General features: G+C 37.3%; 1 long non-coding RNA gene across 5 annotated transcripts in view; it reads right to left on the bottom strand.

Moving 5' to 3' along the window:
- The window catches only part of LOC107195772, a 62,390-nt gene that overhangs the window by 4,821 nt on the left and 31,358 nt on the right, over positions 1-26,211 (bottom strand). For 3 of the 5 annotated variants that reach the window (XR_003046728.1, XR_003046727.1, XR_001517013.2), the window contains 2 exons: positions 25,486-25,702; positions 19,679-19,876 (listed from right to left, as the gene is read on the bottom strand). This is a non-coding gene — a long non-coding RNA (uncharacterized LOC107195772). Of the gene's footprint in view, positions 1-19,678; positions 19,877-19,979; positions 20,104-22,797; positions 22,884-25,485; positions 25,703-26,211 lie in introns of all 5 variants that reach the window. The other 2 variants (XR_003046730.1, XR_003046729.1) reach the window with 2 other exon arrangements.

The raw sequence follows: 26,211 nt of genomic DNA, 5'->3' as shown, positions 1-26,211 counted from the left end.
TAGATTTTTTTGAACAAATTTGAATGACATATTTTACTTCAGGAAACTAAGAATCTATTTTTTCCTTGAGCATTTGAAAGAGCTAGGAGGCACCACTGCTGTGCAAGTTATTAACTTACAGTCTCTATACTCCAAATTCTCTTTTGTATGTTCAGCTTTGTGATGCTGGCACTGGGACTCTGTGTACCCCACTTCTGCTTTGCCAGCTGGCTCTGCTAATAGTGTTAAACTGAAGGGAAAACACGAGGTTGGAGGAGGAAGAGAGGACTTGCTTTTTTTTCAAAGCTTCCTGCCTGCTTGGGGTTCCTGTGAATATCACCCCAGCAACACCTCTTCAGCCCAGCAGAAGCAGTTCTTCCCTGTAGCAGCAGCTGAAACCAGTTTACAGTTTTTCAACACTTGCAGACCAGACTTATTCTTCCTCCCTGACCAGACATCGCCAGTCAGTCTGTGCCTTCTCCTTGGAGATCTGATTTTCAGCTCCATAAGGCACTTCTAAGTTTCTAACTTTTAATAACTCAAACCTCTTTCCTTTGATATTTCACTCTAGGAATGGTAGTAGTCACTTCCTTTATATAGCAGTGTTCTCTTTTTATCTTGCTAGTTACCTAGGTAACAACTTCATTTCTGGTTAACAAATCTTTACATTAAATTCTCTTCGTTTCAATAATTGGTACAGTTTCTGTCTCCTGACTGATATAACTACCCTCAGACTATGATAAAAATCTGTGATAGTCAAGCTGTTCATTATCTTATTATTGCAATAAATATAAATGCAAATAATTATTTCATAGCATCTTAGAAAATAATATATGCTTATCTTAACATTCAACACTCAACTCATTCAGACCAGTGAAAAATATATATTCGTAATTTTTACACTACTGCCATGTGTCAAGAAGTAGGAAATGTTGCTCTTCCATTTATGACTGAATTAAATCATAAGGGGAAACTTGCCATTTCAGGCATATTTACATTTTCCTTAATTTTACTTGACACTCTTCTGCTACTGACTGCCCGGCCCTAAGGCCATCGCTGCCACATTGAGAGTCAAAATGAAGTGATGGCATTCATAGATCAGTAGTGACCAGGAAGTGTTGAGGGTAGCTGGTCCAGCTCACTCTAACTGGTTCTCCACACTCCCTTCTGGGTAGCACATGGGCCATGGCATCAGCAGTTCTCAGTAATTCTGATGTGAGGACACAAAAGGCCAGGTGAGAACAACAGGGAACTGGAGGTGATTTGGTTTGAGAAAGACAGGAGCAGTGAATGAAAGGTAAAAAATGGAAACGCTTTAGCTGAAGGCATATAGCTTCAAAGGGATATGGTTGTCCATATTGGCATTTTCATGCTGATTTTGAAGATAATAAAAAATTTCCTCTTCTTTGTCTCTCTTTCACTGTAAAGAATTTTAAACCAACAAATAAGTTCTTTCACTTTCATTCAATCGGACTGTCAGTATGGGCATAACAGTCCATGGTGTTAGGAAAGCTATGGACACAGAAAATGGGAGAAATGAACTCTTTATGATTCTAAGTAGAGCCTCTGCAAGGATATTTTACGTTGTTGAGGCTCAAAATATCACTGATGACAGCTATTGTTAGATTGAGCCTGTAATTTTCACTCTATATTGAGTATCCAAATCATAGAGTACTCAAGAGTCATGAATGCCACACAGGTATGACCATGTAATTTAGAGTGGTTACGGAAAGCATCTGTATAATCACAGAAATGTATAGAAATTCAAGAAATGGGCAAAAAGTGGGAGAGTCAGGCCATTGAATGATAAACAAATCTACATACCATATTTTCTGACATTTGGGATAGTTCTATTGCAAAAGCATAGTTCTATTCCAAATAGCTCTTTTTAAAAAGACTTTAAAGCAGTGGTCCAAAGCCAAATTTGGCTCATAGGTATATTCTTTTTGGCCTGCATAGAGTTAAAAATGTTTGAATTAGTTTCCATTATCATAAAATTGGGAGATGTCACACAAAATCTGAATTTTTAGTTTCTTTTGAAAAAGTAGAAGATCTGGCCATACAGAGCACCACACTCCAAACTGGGAACAGCCAACATAAACTGATACTGAATAAAGGCTTTGTCTATAGGTCAGACAGCCAGTCTTCACTCTTCCAAAGTTTCTCATCAGCCCCTTGATCCATTAATTTATAGTTCATGCTTGATTCTCAAAGACATTTGAGTTTGTGATCATTTGTGATCCTTGCTTTAAAATGTCCCTTTTCTCAGTTTTTCTCCTCAATTAAATATTTAAAAATCACTTTGAGGAGCTCTCACACTTTGGGAATCCTGTTGAAGCCTTTTCTATGAGAGATAATTATGAAAAGCATGACATATGTATTGGTAAAAATTCAGAAAGGAAACTTCCTAATGAAAGCAAACTGAGGTTGAAATACTTGGTTTTAGGAGGGAGGAAAATATTCAAGGGGAAAATAAATAACCAGTGACCTGAGAAAGAATTTTCATACATTATTGGAGTCATAGGAAATGATGCATCTAATTCCAGAGGGGGAAAAAGAAAAAATCAAGCAGACAGTGTTTAGAGATCAGCCACAGGGGAGATGATAAAAGGAGAAAAAAGAAAAAAAGAAAAAGAAAAACACAAATGTGCAAGAAATGTGTTTTGGAGACCATCTGAACTTTTGGGAGGCATTCCCATAATTATTAGTTATCCATTAATATAAGAGCTACTCTTCTGCTTAAGCCAACAATCCTTGGTTTACCATTAATTGATTTCCCAGATGAAGGATGTTGGATATCTTATGTGTCCAAAGAAAGAATCTGTCAATAAAAAGAACCATAAACAAGCTATTAGCAACTCAAGATTTGGGTTGAAAATCCTTCAAAAGAGAATTATGCTTCTTTGTAAGGATTACAGAATCAAGTGCACTCTTTCTATCAAACTGGCCATTTTGTCAAGTACCACTGATAGATTAGTTTGAACTGAAAATGTATAAGAGCAGCACAATAGTAACTTCTCAACCTAGAATGAGATATCTGAGATATCTGACATCCAACAAGTGTCTAAAGTATGATAAAAAACAGTAGAGGAAAACTACAGATAATCCTGATTTATATTCCATTTTTTGAAATTGCAAATAGAGGCATGTGTTTACTGGCCCCCATGTGATTATGCTTGCACTGAGTTCCCACTGTCTTCATGCTCATAATTTATTGTCTCAGAGTGCTAACTCAGTGCAATATTTTGGCACAGACTTCTAAGCCACAGAGTGGTAGTATCAGAAGTGTGGTCACTGGACTAGCGCAGCCGGGTAGAAACAAACACGATGAAGAATACAGCCGCTCTTGAAGGGAGAGGCTTGGCCAGGATAGATTGGCATATGAAAGATGGGCCTCACTGTATCCTGGAGGAACCTTTATAACCACATCACCTACTCACCCTACAACAGCCTCAAAGTTGTGCCTCAGTGCTATCCACCTCCAGGAGGTCGGTGCCTCCCAGAGCCTGGCTAACACTTAAATTGATCGTCATTACCATTCATTACAGACATCAACACCTTTTGTTAATAATGCTCTCTCTCCACCTAAAGCTGTTTCTGAAGAAAGTCCCTGGGAAGAGAGTCAAAAACAGGGCTGAGCCCATGAAGCAGGCTGGGTTTCTGCTGTGTGTGTAATGAATGCGCCTCTATTTTCTAATGTGTTCAGCATGATTTTCCTGGTCCTGACTCTGGAGATTTGAGAGTTTATGGACCACAAGCTGAAGCCTGTTCCCAAACATGGGCTTTTTGTTGCTGTTCCCACACCTCTCATCCTCCTATATAAATAAGTCATTGAAGAGCTATTGTCATTCTGTTTGACATCTCTGAATCTCAGGAACAAGGCACTCTTTCACAAGCCAGATGGTTTGAGCTCTCTGATGGTTCAGAATTCTCCATACTACAACCTTTCATTGTTCAGGAGTCTTACAAGGGATATCCCCTGCTGGAGAAAACTGCTAAAAAGAGTCCGTTGGTGGAAGTCATTCAATCTCCATGTCCCCAGAGCCCAAGCCAAACATGAAATGTGGTGACAGCTCTTTATTTGCAAACACACTAAGCTTATAGTTTAATTTTTTTGTGGTTTAAAATTTACCGAAAGCCTCCTTCCATCCCATGCCCAATAACGATCAGATAGCAAAGAAGTCGGTGAGCGTATCAACCGCTTCATTCTGTTTTCCTTTAGTAAACAAAAGGAAGATCCATGTGTATTTTAGGTCACATCTAGAATCAGAAACATTGGGATATTTGATTATAAGAATTCAATTTAAAATCAACTTTGTGAATTCTGACTTTTTCTCTTTCTTGTGTTTTCAACAGTCTCTTTTCCCATCTTCTGTATTGTTTCTATTTGTTTTACTGTTTCCATTGTCCGGCTGTCTCCGCTTTAAGTCTAGAAGGATCCAATATAGTAAGGACAAAGTCCCATTAGGAAATTAGTAAAGAATGTGGCATCCTGTAGCTGCTCTGGAGGGATAAGGCAGGGGTACCCAACCCTTGGGCTGTGGATTGGTACCGATGAGTGGCCTGTTAGGAACCAGGCTGCGGAGCCGGAGGTGTGAGCAGCAGGTGAAGCTTCATCCGTATTTGCAGCCGCTTCCCAGCGCTAGCATCACTGCCTCAGCTCCACCTCAGATCATCAGGTGTTAGATTCTCATAGGAGCACTGGTCATTGGTGCCAAAAATGTTAGGACCCACTGAGATAAGGCAATGCCAACCAGTTCATCTCTAAAAATGTGTGGCTTATATTTTAACCCCATTATATTCTACAGAAAACCGTATAAGAAGTGATGGGCCCAATCTAATCATTATCTTATAGTTCTAAAAGTCAGAAGTCCACCATGGATCTCCTGAGGCAAAAAACAAGGTGCCAGCCAAGCTGTGGTATCTTGCTACAGCAGTAACAGAAAACTAAAACACCCAAACAGAAAAAGATCAGAGTTGTGAATGTAGCCTTCTGCAAAAATGTTGCTCAGCTAGTTTTTCCCACACCCAGAATCTTAATCAGCTCATGATCACCCAGCTCTAGATTCCGTTGGAAACACTATGGGATAGAGGCAAGGACTCCATTCCAAGAGCCTTGCTGAGATGCCCCAATCAGCCCTCTAGAATGAGAATTACAATTCACTATGTAGTAACAGAAGCATAAATATTGGCATAATATGATACAGTGGGGTCCAGTGTCTCTGTTTAGTTCTGGTAAGAACCCTTCACCAGTGTGACTCAGGAAACAATACTCAGATTTTTCATTCTCTTCAAAGTAGTCTATACATCTTTGCTGTCCACACTTTGAGCTTGTTCTCCCCATTTCCTCTCTGACTGTATTCTTTGTTTTGACTTCTGCATATTTCTATCAGATAGAGTCTTCATTGACTATTTTCTTCAGAAATTTGACTTAAATGCACACTGTTTTGGGCTAACTGACTACATTCCTTGTTAGTGAGAGTGCTGAGTGCACGACAGTGTTCTCCTTCTCTCCTTTCAACTGTGTTCTCAGGACCGTGATCAGCCTCCTCTAATTGGAGGTGAATACTTAAACCCTTGCTAGGTGTAAAGGGTCACTTCCAGTTTGGATTCGGAGCTGAAAGACAATTCCATTTTGTAGAGTTATTTCCTGTTTGGAATCGTAGGGTATCAGAATATGCCACTTTGGTATAAGGATTATTTTGAGCTGAAAGCAATTGAGAAAAAAGCAGATACAAGAAAAATTCTCTGCCCTCTCTCTACTTGCCTAAAAGCAGGACATACATTGGTAAAAGTGTCTCCCTTTCTTCTACCAGGAAGGGCAGACTTTACTTACCAGGAGAAAATTCTAGACTCTTATCGGTCCAAAGACAAGCACCAAGAGGAACCTATTTAACAACATAACTAAATAACTTTCATCTTTTATTAGTTTCTCCCATATATTTACCTTCCCACAATTTGCTGTCCCTAAAAGCCTAAATTCCTTTTCCTTTGTCTTGTCATTTCTCCATAAATTTATTTTCTTTGTTAAGATGTTATATAAACCTCAAATTCTTACCACCCTTTGAGTTACTCATCTCTGAGTCCTCCCTTGTGCATGCGCAATGCACCTCCAGTAAATTTTTTGTTCTTCTCTTGTTAATCTGTCTCCTGTCAGTTTATTTCACAGACCTAGCCACTAAACCAAAGAGGGTAGAGAAACCTTTTCCTCCCCTACAGAGTTTAGAATGAAAAGGATCCCCCAACATGCTGCATCACGACACTTTCTATGTAACCCTATTAAATAGCATCAATAGTTCATGGTCATTACTGTTTAGTTATCTCATATGCACTAATAAACACAAGCAAAGAAAAAATAGAATATACTATAAACCTCAAATTCTTACCACCCTTTGAGTTACTCATCTCTGAGTAAAATGGAATATACTATAAAATTGCATAACAACATTGGAGAGTGTTCAGAAAAAAGAGGTAGATGTCATTTTAATACAGAGGTGAGACTGAGTATTTTGTCTATAATTGAGTCATATTTGGAAATTCTCTATAAGCAGAAGAGACACACAGGGAAATTATTGCATTAACATGATGCAGTCACCCACAATATGGAGTACCTTTGCTGATTTCCTTCCTGTGTGCTTCTTCACAAAGAAAGACCCATTCAGTAATTCAGACTTCGAGTGTGTTGCTTAAAGCCCTGGTGAATGGCTGGTCTGCCTATCACTATGTCCCGAGATCTCAGTTGTGGTCATGTGATCTGCTGCTGAGCCACGTCTCCCTCAGTCTGCACTGATGCAACTGATGATTTGCATCTAATTAAAAGTTTACATTTTCCTAGGTGCATTTTATCCCATTTGGTTTGATCACATCATGATCCTTTAAAATGGATTTTGATACCCAGATATTAAAAACAAATATCAAATTTTTAGGTCTGATAATGATATAATTTTATATTTAATTATGATTTATATCAAGACTATTGTAGATTCACAGTGCAGTTCAAAGAAATAATACTGTGATCCCTTGTATACTTGCCAAGTTTCTCCTAATGATAACACTTCATAAAATTATAGTATATCTCAATCAGAATATCGATATTGATACAATCCATTTTTACTTGCACTCATAGTGTGTATATTTTAAGACCAATACTGTTTTACCTTCCATGTTCATGTCCACCACTATAGTCAAGACACTGAACAGTTCCAACACCACAAAGATCACTCATTTTGCCGTTTTGTACCCACTTCCCTCTCCTATTGCCTCCTCGAAGTCCCCATCTCTTACTTACAGAAATCACTAATCTGTTCTCCATTTCTAAAGTTTTTTCATTTCAAAATGTTATGTAAATGGAATTATACAGTATATAACCTTTTGGGGTTGGCTTTTCTCTCTCAGCATAATTCCTTGGAGAGTTGTCCAAGTACTGATAATTAGTTGCTTTGACATCACTTTTAGCAGTGTCTGTTTTGATATGTCTCCTCAGGCAAGGGAAACAAAAGAAAAAATAAACAAATGGGACTATATCAAACTAAACATTTTTTTCATAGCAAAAGAAACCATCGACAAAATGAAAATACAGCTAATGAGTAGGAGAATATATTCACCCATAATATATTTATTAAGGGGTTAATATCCAAAAATATATAAAAAACTGACACAACAACATCAAAAATCAAACAATCCGATTAAAAAATGGACCCGAATAGTTATTTCTCTCAAAAAGACCTAAAGATGGCCAACAGATATATGAAAAGATGCTCAAGATCACTAATCATCAGGGAAATGCAAATCAAAACCACAATGAGATATCACCTTGTACCTGTCAAAATGGTTATCATCAATAAATTGACAAACAACAAGTACTGGCTAGGATGTGGAGAAAAGGGAACCCTTGTACCCTGTTGGTGGGATTGTAAATTAGTGCATCTTCGATGGAAAATGGTATAGAGATTCCTCAAAAAAATTAAAAATAGAACTGCCATACGATCTGGCAATTCTACTTCTAGGTATTTATCTGAAGAAAAGAAAAACACTAAATCAAAAAGATATATGCACTCCTATGTTCATTGCAGCATTGTTAACAATAGCCAAGACAGGGAAGTAACCTAGATATCCATCAACAGATGAACAGATAAATAATATTCCACATATAATGGAATATTATTTAGCAATAAAAAAGATGAACTCATCATTTGCAATATTAGTTGGTGGGTGTGTGAGGATGGGTGTTAGTATATGGGTGGAATTATGAATATGTGTATGCATGTGTGTAGTTCAGTGTGAGTGTATGTATATGTAAATGGACACGTGTATACACATGAGTATGAGTGGATAAACGTGTGTGTTTGGAGACATGTGAGTGGATGGTATGATATAAGTGGATGTATGTGGGTAGATATGAATTGTTAAATGCGGTGTATGTGTGAATGTGACTGGATGTGTGTGTGTGGATGTGTGTATGAGTGATTGGGATGTGGGTGGATAGGTGTGAGTAGATGAGTGTGAGTGTGTAGGAATATGTGTGTGGATGTGAGTGTGTAAATTGATGTGTATATATGAGTTTGTAGATGTGAGTGGTTTCGTGTGTGTGCATGCACATGTGTATGCACAGATGGGTAATGAGATGTAGGTAAAATGAGAGAAAAAAAGAATGGTGAGTAACTGACATAAGCAACTGGGAAGGTAAATTCCGAAAAGCATTATAGCTAATCTCAGGAAATCTGATTGCCCTATAGGAAATGAGGAATCTTTATAGATTTTCTTATAACACATAACAACTGAAAAAAGATCTTGAGTAATAAAATCTGGAGAACATCAACATTTAACATTTAAGGACTACAAAAAGGAAGTTCTCTAGTTTCCTAAAAAGACCCATTGCAGAGTTTCCTGTAAAAGCAAACTTTTAGTAGAAAAATAGATCACTCTGATTCACAAAATGTAATTTGTACCTAACTTAGTGAGACTATGTGTACTGCGCAAAGGCAGACTTGTATCGTATGTTCCTTCCAATTCTGAAATTCTGTTTAATGTTGGTTCAGACAGTTGCCTCCATGTCCCATCTTATGTCACTAGTAGCTGAATATGTCTAAATATTTTGGTTAAAAATCTTGACAAATACTTCTGGATCAGAAAGTGAACTTCTGCAGTAGAATTTTGCTACATTTAGACAGACCTTAAAGAATGAAATACTTTATTTCCAACAGTATCTTCTCTTTGGATGCTAATCCAATACCCATTCCCCTTTCTATGTGGCATGAGGCCAGGTAATTCATATCTTAATTTTGATATTATCGTTTCTAGGAAAAAAATGTCCCAATTCTAGCAAACTGTAAAATACACTGATAAGGTCTAATTTGCTAAGTAAAAACAGAAAAAGTAGCTTATAGCAAAGAATCAAGTGACACTTCATTAGTCTCCACTTGAAAGCACTTTCTGCATATCCCTCCTAGTTCGAATGCTAATTCCAAAGTGCCTATTGGTTGTGAAATCTTGGGACGTGTAACTTCCCTGTGCCTCAGTATCACTTCATGTTTACGGGATGATAATATTCACCTGGCAGTGTTATTGTAAGGATTAAAAGTAAGAAAAAACGCTTCACGCATTGTGCGGCAGGTAAGATGTATGATATCATAATTGTTATTATGTGGTTTTAATATCTGTCTTTGTCCCCATATTTCCATAAATAATCTAGCAGGTTGTAAAATGTAATTAGGAGGCTAACTATAGCATTTTGAAATTATTCTTTTTTGCTAAAATATTCTGAGGAATTCCAAAGTTTTCATTCTCCAACTAACTCGAGTCACATTTTATTCACATTTTGTTAAAAGACATTCCAACTTGAGGTCCTAAAAGGGAAAGAAATACTGAAAAGTTATGAGAAATATGAATACATTTTCCAAAATTATCAAATCTAATCAATATGAACCATGTTACTCAATCGTCCACCCCCAATCTGAGCTGAATGGAACAGAGCTGGGCACTGGACAAAAGGCTGGCAATCAGTAGGCTCAACAGCAGTCTATGACATGTGTGGCCTGACATAAAAAGATGAATTGATCTAATTACATTCCTCTCTTAGGAAGGATAACCACTACCAAAATGGTTGCTAAAGCAAAGAGGACACTGAGAAAGAGTTCTGAAGTTGAGTAGCAGCATGAAAAATCATGGCAAATAAATTATGCAGAAGAAGACAGAAGAGAGGGAGAGGAAGTGACTGCGGGTGAAATCAAATAGAGCCTGACAACAGGCTAATATTGGAACACTCGGGTAAAAGTCCATAAGGGGCTGCCACTGCTACTTGGATACAAAAGACGCATGATGTACTTTAGTTTTCATACTCTAGTCTATGTCTACAGAACATCTGTGCTCCTGGTATGTTGTGATATTCCTATTAGAGAAAAGAAGAAGCTTTTGTAACAATGTCCCCAATAAGAAATGAAAAATTATATTCGGTGTTATCGCGGTCAATCACGGCAAGTATAAAAGAGGAAGCAGATCACCTCACAGGTGGAAAAGCAGTGACCAGGTCAGATTCACAGAGCTTGGCTGTGAAGAGGCCTCTTTCTCCACCTCTCCTACAAGGGAAGTGGGGTGGGATCTCTAGTTCTGCTCAGACTTTTGAAATAATTTAAGAAAGAGACCTGACGAACATAAGCCTGAAAAGCCAATGAGGGTAATACCCAATTAACACTCTACTCAGTATAAATAAAAAGAACATGGTTGAGAAGCTCCTTTGACTTTCCTCTAGAATTCTGAAACTTTTAAGAAGAATTACCTATTATTTTGGGGTCTGAACCAGAGAACAGAGCCTACTCAACTCTTTGGCTAGGAATTCCTCTGGAACACGTAGTTCTTGTGCTTCCTGAGGCCTGGTTGTTAGATTCACTTGTGTTTCCATGCACATGCATCCTTATAATAAATGCCCTCGCTGTCTAAGGCCACATGAGTCCAGTAAGAAGGCCTGCCCGGAACTGGAGTTATTTAATAATTCATTCGGCCAAAATATTGCCTCTGGCAGTGGAGCCAAGAAGAGCTATTTGGTGACAATTTTTGCATTCCCATCAACACCACCACATTATTCATTAGAGATATTTCCAAATAACCCAACCCTTCCCCACCACGAGTGAACAGGCTAATTATTACAACATGTTTACTTCAATTATGGATCCATTAGAATTGCGTGTCACCACAAATAAAAAGAATCCTACTCCAGTCACTTGAAGATATAAAGGCATATCTTTTTATCAAAGCAATCAGAGTCTCAACAACACTAATGCTTCTGTGATATCTTGGCCTTTCCCTCATGGATGCAACTATTACGGCATGAAGCGATAGCATTCTACCGTCTTTACACAGAACAGATGGACAAATCCTTGGGCCCCCAATCCTAGGGTCTACTAGAGCTCTTTTCCTGTGTGGCTCTTCTGTGATGGTTTGTGGGTAGCCCAGGTCCCAGGCGAACTCTTCAGAGAATTCCACCAGGAGAGGCCCATGGGACACATGGCATCATGTGCGTCCACTTCCTTTCATTCTCCTTCACTTTTCTTGTCCTTTGATGCCTAGAAGTCCCATTTACAAAAGCTATTCCGCTAGGAGACAAATATGGCCAATGACTCCTATGTTGACTAAAAAGATTCTTCCTCTCTGTGTTGTGAACCATCTTGGATCCTGGGGTGGGAAGCTGCAAATGAGATGTGCTTAAGAAGCCCTCATCTGCTCTCAGTGGACTGTGGAAATTTCTCAAGAGCTTTACTTTTTTTCTTAATGATTTTTCCCTCATAGTTGTCTTCTGAAGCTTCTAATTAAGAGTTGTGAGCTAGTTCTCATTTATTTGTTCATAGTTTTCCTAGTTTTCTAATTTTTCAAATGCTAGGATATCATAATACTATAAAATTATATGAGAAAATATATAGAATAGACTGAAATATCTCAAGACGTTATGAAATCAAAATTCGAAAATGCGTAGATTTAGGATATGTCTTTATGAATATCTTGTGGAAGAGTAATGGAATTTTAGGCTAAAAATCTTGACCCTTTTGGTTAATTGTTAAATTCTGATTACTATATTAACATTGAAATAGATTCAGTTACATTTAAAGATTATTAAATTGATGACGAATCACAACAGAACTAATTTTATTTAGACAAGCAATGGATAGTGTCTAAGTGATGTTAGCTAAAACAGTATTCCTGTGCTACTTATCAATAAGCTTCTCCTGTGAGCTTCTGTTGAAGTCTTTATTTGGAAACTTCTTGTTGACCATAAATACCCTAATAGTTAAAACAATTAAACTCCACTTGATGTGGTACTTGACACAGGAAATAGGCTAACTGAAAAGGAAAATGTGGTTTTAATTTTTGTAGATTGAAATGTCATGTGTTTCATATATAAGATAGTTGTTCGCTTGGAACTGAATAGATAAAGCAATCCAAGATTTATCTATTTTAATGTTGCACAATAATTTGGTAATTTTGAGAGGAAATTGCCATGAATTGATTCAAGTGATATAAATACTAATTTCTTATTACACATTTCTAATTTTAGAATGAGCCATAATAAAAATAGTTTCCCACAAATTAAATATATGTATTTCTATCCTTTCAATGAATACATGTCATTGCTTAGCAAGAGGCTGGAATCTTATTAGTTATAATTATCATTTCATTGAGTACTCTGCTTCCAATTGCTCACAGACAATACATACACACATATACACGCACACACACACCCTTCTACACATCCCTCTCTATGTTTCTTCTAGGTCAAGAGAATATATTGATAATCATTGTCATAATCTTCATTTAGCAATGAATCCATGCCAGGATGCTGGTCCATCTAACACATGATAATGATATGCTGGATTATAACCAGGTCAGATGGTACTAATAAGGACAATTGTTGGCTATAAAACTCACCGAAAATTGAATTCTGAGTCTTTCTCCAATTGCTTATTTCTTTTATCTCTCACTCTCACTACTTCTCATTTTGTTCTTTGTTCATTTCACAGTAATTTAAAAATAAACTTTAACCACATCTCTGACTTAGGAGAAGTCACACTGGTGGTGAGGCCAGGCTGAGATGATCACGAGAATGTTTTCCTTTTCCCCAGCTGTCCAACTAGATTCTTAATCTTATTGTGGGCTTGCGTGGGGGTGGGGAGAAGGGAGCAAGAGAAAAGGTAAAAGGGACCGGCAGACACTCTAAAAAATATTTAGCACCTTTTCATTCTCTATATGATTGCCTATTAATGACTGCCTACTCTAGTCATTGCTTATATTTTCTTTCTGCTCGCTTTCTCATCTCTTCTTTCTGCTTTTTTGCATCTTAATGTATCTCCTTTCTCATATTCTTTCACTCCAGTCTTTGGTCTACTTCTCTGATATTGGATAACCTCTTGTGATACTATATTACTTCAGCCAGGAACATTTCTTGACCTATCACTGATGTGGCAGGCTACCCCTTTTGGATATTTTGCCTGTACTCCTAGGTTTACTGCCAGGCAGGTGAATGGATGTGCCTCACCATCCACACGCTGTTTCAGCCAGTGGGTGAATAACCACTCCCACCTTTGCCACCTCTAATCGATCTTTTTATGAGTAGCCATATTCAACTACTTAAACTACAAGACAAATTCTAAACCTCCTGTGACTAAATGTTCCATGGTTGTCCCACTACTCTCAAAACGAAATCCAAACTCCTGACCGTGAAGGCCGTCTATAAGCCAGTGCCTCCTTATGTCTCTGCCTTGGTCTCCCTTTACTCTCTGTTGTCTGAATGTGCTTCATCCACGTTCACATTTCAGTTCCACAAACAAGTCAAACTCATACTCACTCTGGTGTAGGTTAGGGGAGGGACTGGAAAGGGGTTTTGTATATGTTCTTGCCACTGCCTAGAATTTTCTTCCAGTTCTTTGCATTGCTTTCTCATTTTGTCCTTCAGGCCTCTATTTAAATATTATCAACTCAAAGAGATCCTTCCTGACTACTCTTTCTCAAGTAATTTCTCTCTCACACACACACACACACACATAAAAGAAACACACATGCATGTACATACATATACACATGTACACAGACACACGTGTGCACTCTTGCACACATGCGAACATATGCAAGCATATAAGCGCACAAGCAGACACATATCATGCATGGACACACACATGTACATACATATACATGACACATGTACCACAGCTACCACCATCACGGTTATGTTCAGTCACATTGCTATTTATTTTCTTCATAGCACTTACTGAATATGTTTTCGTCTTGTTTAAATGTGCAGTATTTGTCTTCTTCAATGGGATGTAAACTCCAAGACACTAAGGGCTGGTTTACTCTCTCCATAGGAACATATCCAGCACCTAGCTCAGTGCCAGACACATTGTAGGTGCTAACAAAATTTACTGAATCTTCAATGAGTTGAAATTAGCTTGATTTTATATTAGTTTTTAAAATAGAAATCAAGCTCATTATTTAAATTAAGGAATAAAAACATATAAGGACTCTTGGAAAGGAAGAGTTAACAGCTAGTTTTATGGTATTTATTCATGTCTTAGGGATTCCTGAGAATCCTTGTTCTATCCTCTCTACAATACTAACTCAAGAGAATAATATTCTAGCTTTATAAGTATAGCTACTTAATCCACGATAAATGAGAATCCAGCCAAGGACTATGTACTGAGTCAAGCCCTGTACCTCACAGTAAAGATTGTTTATCAAATCATAAATGACCAGCATTAATGGAGCTAGATAAGCACAGCAGAGATGGCTATATGACTCAGTAGACACATGCACTGGGTTCTGTATGACTAGGTAGAAAGCTAAAGGAGAAGCAGAGAGCCTGGCTTCTCTGAGCTGGGCTTATTCGTATATTGTCTCTCTTGACCACAAGCACCCTGAGTGCAGATGACTTTCAAAGTTTAATTCTTCTTGGAAGTCGTCTTTCTCCTAAAGAGAGCCCCAAAGTACCAGGCACTCAGAAGAAGCACGGTTTTGAGGCCATAGACCTTTAACTTTCATGTATGATTTTAGAAAATATTTCATCAGGATTCCTTGAAAATTAGAATGAATTCAACAAACTACAGCTCACTGGCCAAATATGGCCACCTGTCTACCTCTTTTTGTAAGCAAGGTTTTATTGGAACAGAGCCACACTTACACATTTATGTCTTTGTCTTTGACTGCTTTTGCCCTACAAATGTAGAGTAATGGCCCACAAAGCCAAAATTATTTACTATTTGGGTATTTTAGGAAAAGTTCCTGAATTAGAGCATACAAATGGGACTCCAGTGAAGCACCCAAGTATTAATCGATGTGAATTTAGAAAATAGAACTCAGTGCAACCAGAACCTTACCAAGTTTTGCTGACATAGAACTTAATCAGGCTCCTCTTAGGACCTTCTCTCAAAAAAAAAATGCTCGCCTGCACATTACACCCTGGACATTCTATTTGCAGCTTTTCATCACTTTCAACCTATTATCAACTTGTCTCCTTTACATTCTCCCCCTCTGCTGTCCCCAGGATGCCTATTGCCATACTTGATGTTTTGATATTTAAAAAAATGTTTCAATGTTTTTAAGACTCCATAGGAATCACCACTGCTCCCTCAGGAAAGTTGTTCTGAAATTGTTCACATTCTTTACCATTTACAATTTTTTCAGAATTGTACATATTCTTGAAAATGTTTCATTCACCAGAGATTTTGGGAAATTTGTTTAAAGTATTACATATTCATTTAAATTATGTAGACTCAGAGAAGAAAAAGCCATATTAGGGTCTAGTTTTTCAGACAAATTTGTCTTAGAAATAATATATAAGATTAAAATTCTAAAATAAACTGAAAAATGCAACTGAAAGAAATGGTAGTTTACATTCTCAGGCTCAAAAGATATGGATATTTTATGACAGTGATAGCAAACTTGGAAAGCCTAAAGAAATGTTCTTCCTTAGTAAACATTTGAGTGCTGATAATTTTCTGTCAATTCACAGGAATGCATGAAGCATTTAATCTGATGCTTATTTTGCCAGGTATAAATTTTTTTCTCTGTGATTGTGAGAAACACATTGTGAAATAGGCAATAAAATAGAGATTATAAATAATATTTCCTTGCAAATATTATGAACCATGAAATATTTTTCTCTCATCATCTAGAACAACGTCTATAATATAGTAGACACTCAATAAATTATTGAACAAATGAATGAATCAATCAATCGATCGAAATTAAGTTCAAGTCACATTTTGTATAACAGGGTTTGAACCATACATCTCTTTAACTGTGATTATCATTCTTGAATAAATGCATAACTTTATATTTTTGGCTTTTGCTTATTATAGAATAACTTCAAATCAGCTTGCAATAATCTTTCCTTATTCAAGGTTTTGCTTTCCACAGTTTCAGTTTACCAGTGGTCAAATACAGCCCAAAAATATTAAATGGAAAATTTCAGAAATTAACAACTCATGAATTTTAAATTATGTGCCATTCTGAGTAGCAGTCTCATGCTGTCCCTCTCTGTTTCACAAGGATGTGATTCATCCCTTTGTCCAGCATATCTATGTTGTTTACCGTCCCCACCCATTGGTCACTTAGTGGCCTTCTTGGTTATCAGATCTACTGTCGCTCTGTTGGTATCACAGAGCTTGTGTTGACATAACATTTATTATACTAATAACGGTCCCAAAGCACAAGAGTAGTGATGGTGATAATTAGGATATGCCAAAGAGAAGCCATAAAGTACTTCCTTTAAGTGAAAGGTGAGTACGATAAGATATTTTGACAGAGAGACTACATTCACATGACATTTATTTCAGTATATTGTTATAATTATCCTATTTTGTTATTAGTTTTTGTTGATAATCTCTTACTGTGCCTAATTATAAATTAAACTTTATCATAGCTGGGCATGTATAGAAGAAAACAGTATATATAGGGTTTGTTACTATTCATGATTTCAGGCATCCACTGGGGGTCTTGGAATATAATCCCCTTGGTTAAGGGGGGGATTACTATACTGCCTAGGGAAAAATTTGAACAACATAAAAGAAAAAAATGTCCAGCCTGATTCAAACTCTTGTGCATGGTTCCACTGGCAAGCAGTCATGGAAGAACTCGACTTGTATATTTGTTTTTAATACTTGCTTCACTATTTATAAGCCAAGATGAGCTGGCTTATTAAAAATTAATGATGCCAATAAAAATAGATAAATGGAATCATGTAACAGAATGGAGTGCAGAAATATATGGTCGATTCACATATGTGGTCAATTTATTTTTGACAAAGATGCCAAGACAATTCAATGGAGAAGAGAAAAATCTTTTAAAAAAAGAATGGAGAAATAACTGAAGGGAAAAATTAATGTCAACTCTACTTTTACCACACACAAAAGTTAACTCAATGTAGATCACAGAACTAAATATAAAAGCTATATAAAATATATATAAATATAAAAACTATAAAGCTTCTAGAAGCATAGGAAAATATCTTTGTGACCTCAATATTTATAAAGATTTCTTAGACAAAGTACAAAAATCACTAAATTTCAAAGAAAAAGAATTTAAAAATTTCTTTCATAAAAAGTGGAAACTTCTGTTCTTTAAAAAGCACCATTAAGAATGAAAAGGCAAGCCATAGATTGGGAAGGAATGTTTGCAAGAGTGTGTGTGTGTGTGTGTGTGTGTGTGTATATATATATATAAAACGTCATATAGCAAGCAATTCAGTTTCATTTTTAATGGGCAAAAGCTTTAAATCGATTATTCACAACAGAAAATATATAACTAGTTGATAAGTTCACGAATTAGAACTCAACATCATTAGCTGCTAATCATTAGAAAAATGTAAATTAAAACCACAGACATACCACTATATACACACTGGAATGGCCAAAATTTAAAAAATTGCTAATATAAAGTGTTAGCGAGGATGTGGAAAAATAGATCCTCCCATACAAGCCTGGTGAAAATGTGAAATATTATAACCACTCTGGAGAACTGTTTGTCAGTTTCTTACAAAGTTTAACCCACATTTACCTGATGTCATAGGCATTCAATCCCTAAATAATTACCCAAGAGAAGTGAAAATATATTTCCACAAAAAGACATACACAAATGTTTATAGCAGCTTTTACTCTTAATATTGAAAAACTGGAAACAACATAAGTATACATGATAGGTAAATGGATAGACAAATTATAGCATATTCATGCAATAGAATATTACTCCACAATAAAAATAAAAAAGCTACTGATACACACAATGACATGGATCCCTCTCAAAAATATTATGCTGAATAAAAGAAATCAGATACAAAAGAATATATACTAAATTATTCCACAAATGAAACTCTAGAATAAGCAAAGCTAATACATAGGTAACAGAAAGTAGATCAGTGGTTGCTTGATGGGTAGATAGGTGGGTGGAGAACGAACTATAAAGGTTAATGGAAATGTTCTTATATTGATATTCTTGCTAGTTATATGGATGTAATCATTTGTCAAAATTTATCAAATTGTGTACTTAAAATGTATGTATTTAACTTTATGTAAATTATACATCATTAAGATTGTATGAAAATGAAAAAATTTAAAGAGGCAAAGAATGTACACAGATAATTAACAAAAGAGAGACATAAATCAACAAACTTATGTAAAAATGCTCAACTTCGTTAGGCATCGGAGAAATGCAAACTGAATCACAGTGACATATCATTTCATACCCATTATAAAGATTAACAACATGTCTACCCTATCATCCATCATTTCAAGTCAAGGTCTAACCCCAAGATAAATAAAAACATATGTCTACCAAAAGACTTGTGCAAGAATGTTTATAGCAGCTTTAGTTATAGGAAACCTAAACTAGAAATAAACCAAATACCAATAGGAGAATAGATAAACAAATGTGGCATAATTGTAGAATGCGATCATATTCACCTATAAAGAGAATTGAACTAGTGATATACATAGCAACATGAAAGGATCTAAAACACATTCTGTTGAGCCAAAGAAGTCAGATACAAAAACATATACCATAATATTCTATTTACATAAGGTTCATAAATAGCCAAATTATTCTCTAGTGACAAATCAGAACAGTGGTTGCTATGAAGGGAAGACTGACTGGAAGGGATGTAAGGAAACTTTCTGAGTGACAGAAATGTCCTATATCTTAAGGTGATGGGTTACATGGTTGTATATATTTATCAAACTCACTGATTCTAGAAACTTGAATTTAAGAACTTAAGATCAGTTATATTTCACTCCATATAAATTTTATCTCAATTAATAAAAAAATCTACCAAGTCAATTGAGTAAGTATAGACTTTATCACCCCTTTTCTTTCAAGGACAATTTGGCTAATAAACATATAGTCCTGGAATAATGTTAAAGACATTTTATCTACTTTTCTTTGAAGAAAATTATTTTAAAAATCATCCCTTCAAATAAAATGTGATTCTTTTCTAGCCATTAGAACATTTAATCCATAGTTCACATTATTGAGAGCGTCATTCAATGAAATAAAGTATTTATTATTTTGTTTAGTAGTACTTAAGGTTTTTACTACACGATGGTGAGAAAGAAGTGGAAGAGATCAAGATTATCTAAACTAAGCAGCCGTTCTTAGTGAAAGGTAAGATTTAAGGTTGATTAGCTACAAGACCAGGAAGAAAGAGCATACCTTCTGAGAGCCTCACCTTGTAACGTTGTTCTTTTACCTTTTCTATTTTAGCCTTTATCATGGCCCGTTGAGCCCCTCAGGGAGGGGCTAGTGGGAACAGAAGCAAAATCGCTGGAAGCTCCAAGACTCACATCCCCTCCTGCAGGAGTTCCTGTAGTATCTGAGGCTGTCAGAACAGGAACCAGCCTTTGTCGCCTGGATGTATCCTGGCAACCTGTCAACAAAAGGGACAGGGCTGAGTTCTCTAGTAACAGATTGGAAAAATCCAAAACAAGGGGCAAGGGAACTGAGAAACCGACAGCAAAATAAGTATGGACCTCAGCTTTCTTTAAAGTCGACTCCAGCAACTTTACCAATGGACTGAGCATCGAATAAAGATAGGCAGGTGGATTTAAGTCACTAGGCTCTTGGTGTGGAAATAAGGTGGAAACGACTTCTTTTCTAAGGAAGCAAAAAGAAGCAAAATTTACTGAGTGTCTTATTGATCTTTTCTAGGGTCTTTAAAAAGGATCATCTCTGTAGGAGAGCTTGGCATCTCCTCACAGAGAGAGACGGATCTCCATGGCTCTCAGAGGGTGTCTGTGCTTTGGTCTAAAATGAAAGAAAGTATCAAATGTAGAAGTGATGGCTAGTTTATTTTCTAAGGTCAACATTCTAAAACGTATCTGAAATAATTTTTTTAAACCTCATATTTAAAAATACTCTGAGACAGTAAGCTAATTGTGGTACAATCCTACAATGAAATACTTTGCAAGCATTAAAGTTCATAAAGCAAAAACAGTTTACTGACATGGGAAGAAGTCCACAATATATTTCTAAAAAGAGAAGCTACAAAACAGAATAAACAGTTGGATCTCATTAAACTCTGTACGTGTGTGTGCATGCATGTGCACATGTGTGTGCATGCATGTGCGTGTGTGTGCTCTTAACTCAAAGAACATTCGCCAAAACCTTAACAGCAGTAATTGCTGGATGAAGAGATTAAGGTACATTTTATTAAATGGTTTTTAGGGTTAGGAGTTGGGGGAAAAAAGAACCCCACCCTTTAAGATTCCAAAACACTGTCCCTCACCCCAAACTGGGATGTATAAGGAATTCACAGGACAGTCTAAAGTCCCTGCTGGTTAATGAAGTTCTACAACTTAACATTCTATAACTCTCAGAAGATGGATATATCCTCTACAGAGATTTACAGATCTATCTCAATTACACCATCACATAAAATAGTTTGTATGCTTTTCTTCTGAAACCTTTCATAAGATGCCATATATAAATGATGAGGCATGCCTAAGATGCCTAAAGAGCTGCTACAGTGTGACTCTATATTGAGATGGGGGCAAGAAAACTTAGTTTTACATTTGGCTTTTTACCAACTTGTGGGCGCCTACTTATTTCTTACTTTACAGAAATTATATGCTTTCTCAAATCTCTTGTGAGCAAAATGAGATATTTCTCTAAAGAAACTGCCCAATAAATAAACACCATCCTAAATGCACACACGGTATCCAGTCAAGTGGCCAGCTATTTGGGCCAGATGGCAGAGGAACAGATAGGAACTGCTGGCCTAGGACAGGACAACCCTGGGAAAATACTGAGAGCAGATATTTCCATGGTAAAATAGGGCAAAGAGTTCTTTATCTGGACTGGAGCAACTGCCCTCAGAAGGCCTGGAAGTAACAGCTTCTGCACCAGTGGGCACAAGTGTTAGGTGGGTCACTAACAGTATGTGCATTCGCAGCCCTCTCTTCCCTGGTGCGGTTGCCAAGTTACCAGCTGCTTTTCTGCAGTCATCAGAGCTGCTTCTGAAACTGGTTGGAGAGGAGCCGTTGTTTCCTAACTCTGGACCCGTTTGAAATTCATGGGTTTGAACTTCCTGGTGTTCAAATGTATTTTGTCTTAGTAAAACAGGCCTTCCTAGGTGCCTGCCCCCCCACCCCACCCGCTCCCCTCCACCCTGTCTCCCTTTCTCTGTCTCTTCTCTCCCTCCCTTCTTCCCCCGTCTTTGTCTTTTAAAGAAACCAAAACTTTTAAGTGTCTTATATATTTTTTAAAAATCAAGCTCAAAAGGCATCTTAGATATTAAATAGCTCTTACAACACAACCTTTTGATGATTTAAGAGTAAATGAAGCAGAAACATATGGATTCCATTTTCCATAACTCACACACGGTCCTTAAAAAATCAAGGAGAAATGTGCTCAGCACGATGTATTCTGTTTGGTTGAACCCAAAACATTTGAAAAATACTTGGAGGCTGATGAATCCAAAATATTTACCCATCCCTATTTATAACATCGAGGGAAAAAGCCCTTGATTCATGGTGACAGCGAAACTGCTTACATCTGCTGAGTGGGCAACCAGCAACCAGTGCAAGCTTCAAGATAACTGTGTTCCCTCTCCTGTTCCTACTCCAGACACTTTACTCAACCTCGGATCAAAGACACTGCAGCCCTTACTTAAACAGAGCTAGTCTGGTTTAGTATCGTTTGAATTTTTCTCACCTAAGACAATTGCGAGTTGTTTGAAGCTATCCGATGTCCAATCATGTTTGCGCCACTGTGGAATGATGCCAGCCTCTATCAATAATCCAGATCTTACTCCTTGTGGCCACAGCCCCACCACAAGGAATTCTGGCTTATTTTCCCTTCATAAAACCACAGCTATTGTGCCTGCACAAGCCCCTGATTTTTTTTATTAAAGGAATAAATCATGGTGATTTTATGGAGCAAGAGAAATGCTGCTCTCTGCCAGTGTCTTTGATGATCCTGATGTCTCTTCATTGATGCAAAGCCCAAATCCTACTCTGAAAGCTACTGGGCATGGGCTACATTCTCCACACAATATTTTTTTTTTTTTTTAACAGCAGCAGCAGGAACTCAAGCAGGATGTTTGTGAAGTTTGGCAAAACAGGTCCGCTGGGCGTCTTGTTCTCTTCTACCCAGTTATTGTTTACTTTGCCTTACCACTTAACTCAGAAAACAGCCAGCGCCTGATATCCCGTTATCTCAAATACTTTAATGATCATATAAGGCGAAGTATTAGTATCCTTGTTTTACAGAAGAGAAGACTGGAGTGTATGGGCTTGAAGCGACTTGCCCCAAATTGCAAGGCTAATCCAGAGCAAATCTGGGTCTGACCTGTATGTCCTCTGGTGCCCACTCACTCTCCTTCCACAGCCTTCCGCAACACCTGGCTGTCAGGCGGCCACACAGAACAGGCTGACCTAAAAGAGACCGCTGTTTTTTAACATATGCCTTTTGTCACAAGAAAAGTTTCTGCATAAATTGAGTTTTACATGCTATGTTGAATTTGAAAATGTCTAAATTTAAAATATCAAAGTGTCCCACAGTAGATTAGAAAAGTAGGGAGGATACTCTTTAAATATAGACTTTTAAAACTAAAAAACAAAAAGTATACTATTTGATGTATCAGAGTCCTGACCCATACATTTTAAATCCCTGAGGACTCCTTGCCCTAGGGCAGTGTTTTTCAACTTTTTCTTCCCCATTGTTGTTCCCCTTCCAAGTCTTTTTATATCTATTTTTTTCTAATCCTCCCCAATCATGAAATTTTAATATCACAGATATATCTTATATCTGTTTATATATTACAGCCCTTTGATGGGCCACACACTAATGTGTTATCTAAAATTATGTCATCCCTAAAGCCAAATTTTACTGCGTTTGTGGGAATGCATGCCCGAGGGACATACATCCAAAGAACTGACGATGTTGGCCTTAGATAATCTTATGGTCAAGCTGATACACAGAAAACATGATGAAGAGGCCACAGAAACCATGGAAACTCTTCCTAAATTGCCAAAACAAAAAAGCATAGCAAACTATCCCTTAACTGTGTTCAACAGAAAAATGGATTTGTTTGAAAAGAGCAAAAAATATATCATATTTTCTATACATTTGAGTGGTTTTATCACAAAAATAAAATTCTTGGAGCTGAAGTAGACTTTAAAATAGTCTCTAGTCCAGCCAACTGTCTTCAGGCAAAAAGATATTGGTCTGACTTTTTAAAATTGACGAGGCATCTCAGCAGAGGGCATTCAGTTATTTGTTTCTGTGCTACAGATTTAAACTCAGACTCCAATAAAAAATTCTCAAAAGACTTTCTTGCTTTATCTTTGGCATGATGAAATATGCTGCCAAAGCAGATAGAAGGATTTTTTTCTTTTGATTTCTCTTCTTACGGACAGCGGGTGTTTCTTCAGTATGGTATCTAGCACTCCGCTGATAATAAAATATTCTGTATATACTATGTTATAAAACCTCCTGTTTCAAGGGCCTGAGATTTTAAATATCTGCTGTGAGTCTAGATAACTCATCATAAGCTCTGGCCCGCCAAACTCTCCTAGCACAGCTCTCCACCCTCCATCTCTTTTTCAACACCGACTAAACCAAACCACACACAGTACTTGTACATAGTATGTGCTCAAAAAATATTTGCCTACTAAGCTGAGTACACACCTTTTTTTGTTAAAAGTGCTCCTAATAGTGACCAGTTTGACTGAAAGTGACTAAAATTAGAAACTGTTAAGGCCAGATTAATACTTAACATCATACAAACATTTTGAAAGAATTTTGCCTCTCTTTTTAGAGAATTGGCAGAAGTCCAATGCCTTATGACATGTGAACAATAAATGTTTAATGACTACTTAGTCACCAGTTTATTACCCACAGATTTCTAAAGCTGGCTGAAATTAGTTTGTTCATGACTGATAACAGTTTAATATTTTACCTTTCCATGTGCATTTTATGAAAAGCATTTCAACCACTTAATTGAAAACAGTAAGTTATAAGGGAAGTCTCTCTTATTCTCATTCCTTCCACAAGACTCAGAGGGAGGGATGTTTCTTCTCTGACAATTTGTTCCCTTCTTAGTCCCTCCTTTCTAGTACCTTTAGTTTCTTCTATTCTACTGGCTTGTTTCCCTCAACCTTTAGTTGGTTTCAGACGTCCTGTCTTAAACAAAAAATAAATCTGCATTTGCTCTCTACATCTGCTCTCTTCTTGATAAAGAATGGTCTAAGTCACTGCTTCATCCTCCTTTTACCTCCATTTTTCACCCTCTCTCTACCCTATCATCTGGATTCTATCTTTTTTTCTCACTTGAAGCATCTTGTTTAAATTTAATCAGTGGCACTTTAACCAACTCATGCAAGAATTTTTTCCAGTTTCCATTACCCACCATAACTGTGATGGGTTTTATACTGTCACCTTCATACCTATTAGAAATTCTCCCCTCTCTTAACCATCCGTTGATTTTTTTAAAAAGTACAAATTCCTTGGATTGACTTCAGACCTGATAAATACAAATGTAATCCATCCCAGAAGTAGAGTAAAACCTAAGTCACGGCCCGCAGTTCCTGATGTGGAGGCTGTTGCTCACCACCCTGGGGGAGTGGGGAGAGAGATGGCAGCTAGTTAACTACTAACTAGCCCCGCATTCTGAGACCTAGAAAGAAAGAAGATGGGTCGTCCTTGTTGTGTATCAAGTCTTGTGCCAGGCGATTTGCTATTGAGTGCTCCCTTTGCTGTGATAGGATGAAATCTTCTGTCCCTCCTCATTCTCTGATTTCTTACAGGTCTTTGCTGAGATAGAAACTTTGTTAGAGTAATAATTCATCAAACCTTTATCAAAGCATTGGTCAATATTAGCAAGACCAAATTTGTTTGCCTTGTAGAGGCTCTCCTTAAACTCTGAAAGCCTTAAGCTGACTCTCGTGGAGAGTATTTCTCCAATGCCTAATGATGTTGGATTGAGGGCAGATGGTAAGGGACACCAGAAACAGACAATATTTTCCAGACACTCACCTCAGTCTGACTCTGTATGAACCAAAATGAAACTTGATAGGAAAATCATCCTCTGAATCAGTAGTTCTCAACGGGTGATGATTGCTCCTGTCCAGAGTTATTTTTTGTTGTCACATATGAGGTCGAGGGAGTGCTACTGGCATCTAGTGGGCAGAGGCCTGGGATGCTGCTAAACTTCCTCCAATGCACAGCACAGTCCTCCGCAGCGAAGAATTATCTGGTTGAAATGCCAATAGTGCCAGGGTTATGCCTTATGCTCTGGACCCTCCAAGTGTTCAAATGAGAATGCTTTCCTTCTAGAATAGGCTATGTCAACCGGCTCTTTCCACACTCATGATGCATAACTAAGGGATTACACTACAAATGAAGCAGCAGGTGCAGAGAGTCTAAATAGCTTAGGCAGATTTAGTAGCCAGTAAGTGAGGACACCTTTGAAATGTAAATACAGGCCCTGCCTGACTGACTTCAGAGACTATGCTCTTTTCCACATCACCTACCCTGAGCAGCTAAGCAGCAGACATTTGGTTGTACGTGACTAAGGGTGAAATCACTTCTGCAATGCAAAAGTCAGTTAGAGAAAGTGAAAGGACAGAAAACTAAGCCAAATTTTCCCTCTGTGAAAGCTGTAATGGAATTAGAGTGGGTGGGAATAAAGCTAGAAGTTGTCTGAAGCGTGGGCAAGTGCATACTCTGAGACCAGAGCCTAGTTACAGGAAAATACTAAGA

The sequence above is a fragment of the Pteropus alecto genome, unplaced genomic scaffold, assembly GCF_000325575.1.
Source record: "Pteropus alecto unplaced genomic scaffold, ASM32557v1 scaffold20, whole genome shotgun sequence".
Lineage (NCBI taxonomy): Eukaryota > Metazoa > Chordata > Mammalia > Chiroptera > Pteropodidae > Pteropus > Pteropus alecto.
Note: the sequence above shows the minus strand (reverse complement) of the source record. Positions and strands in the feature narration are given on the sequence as shown.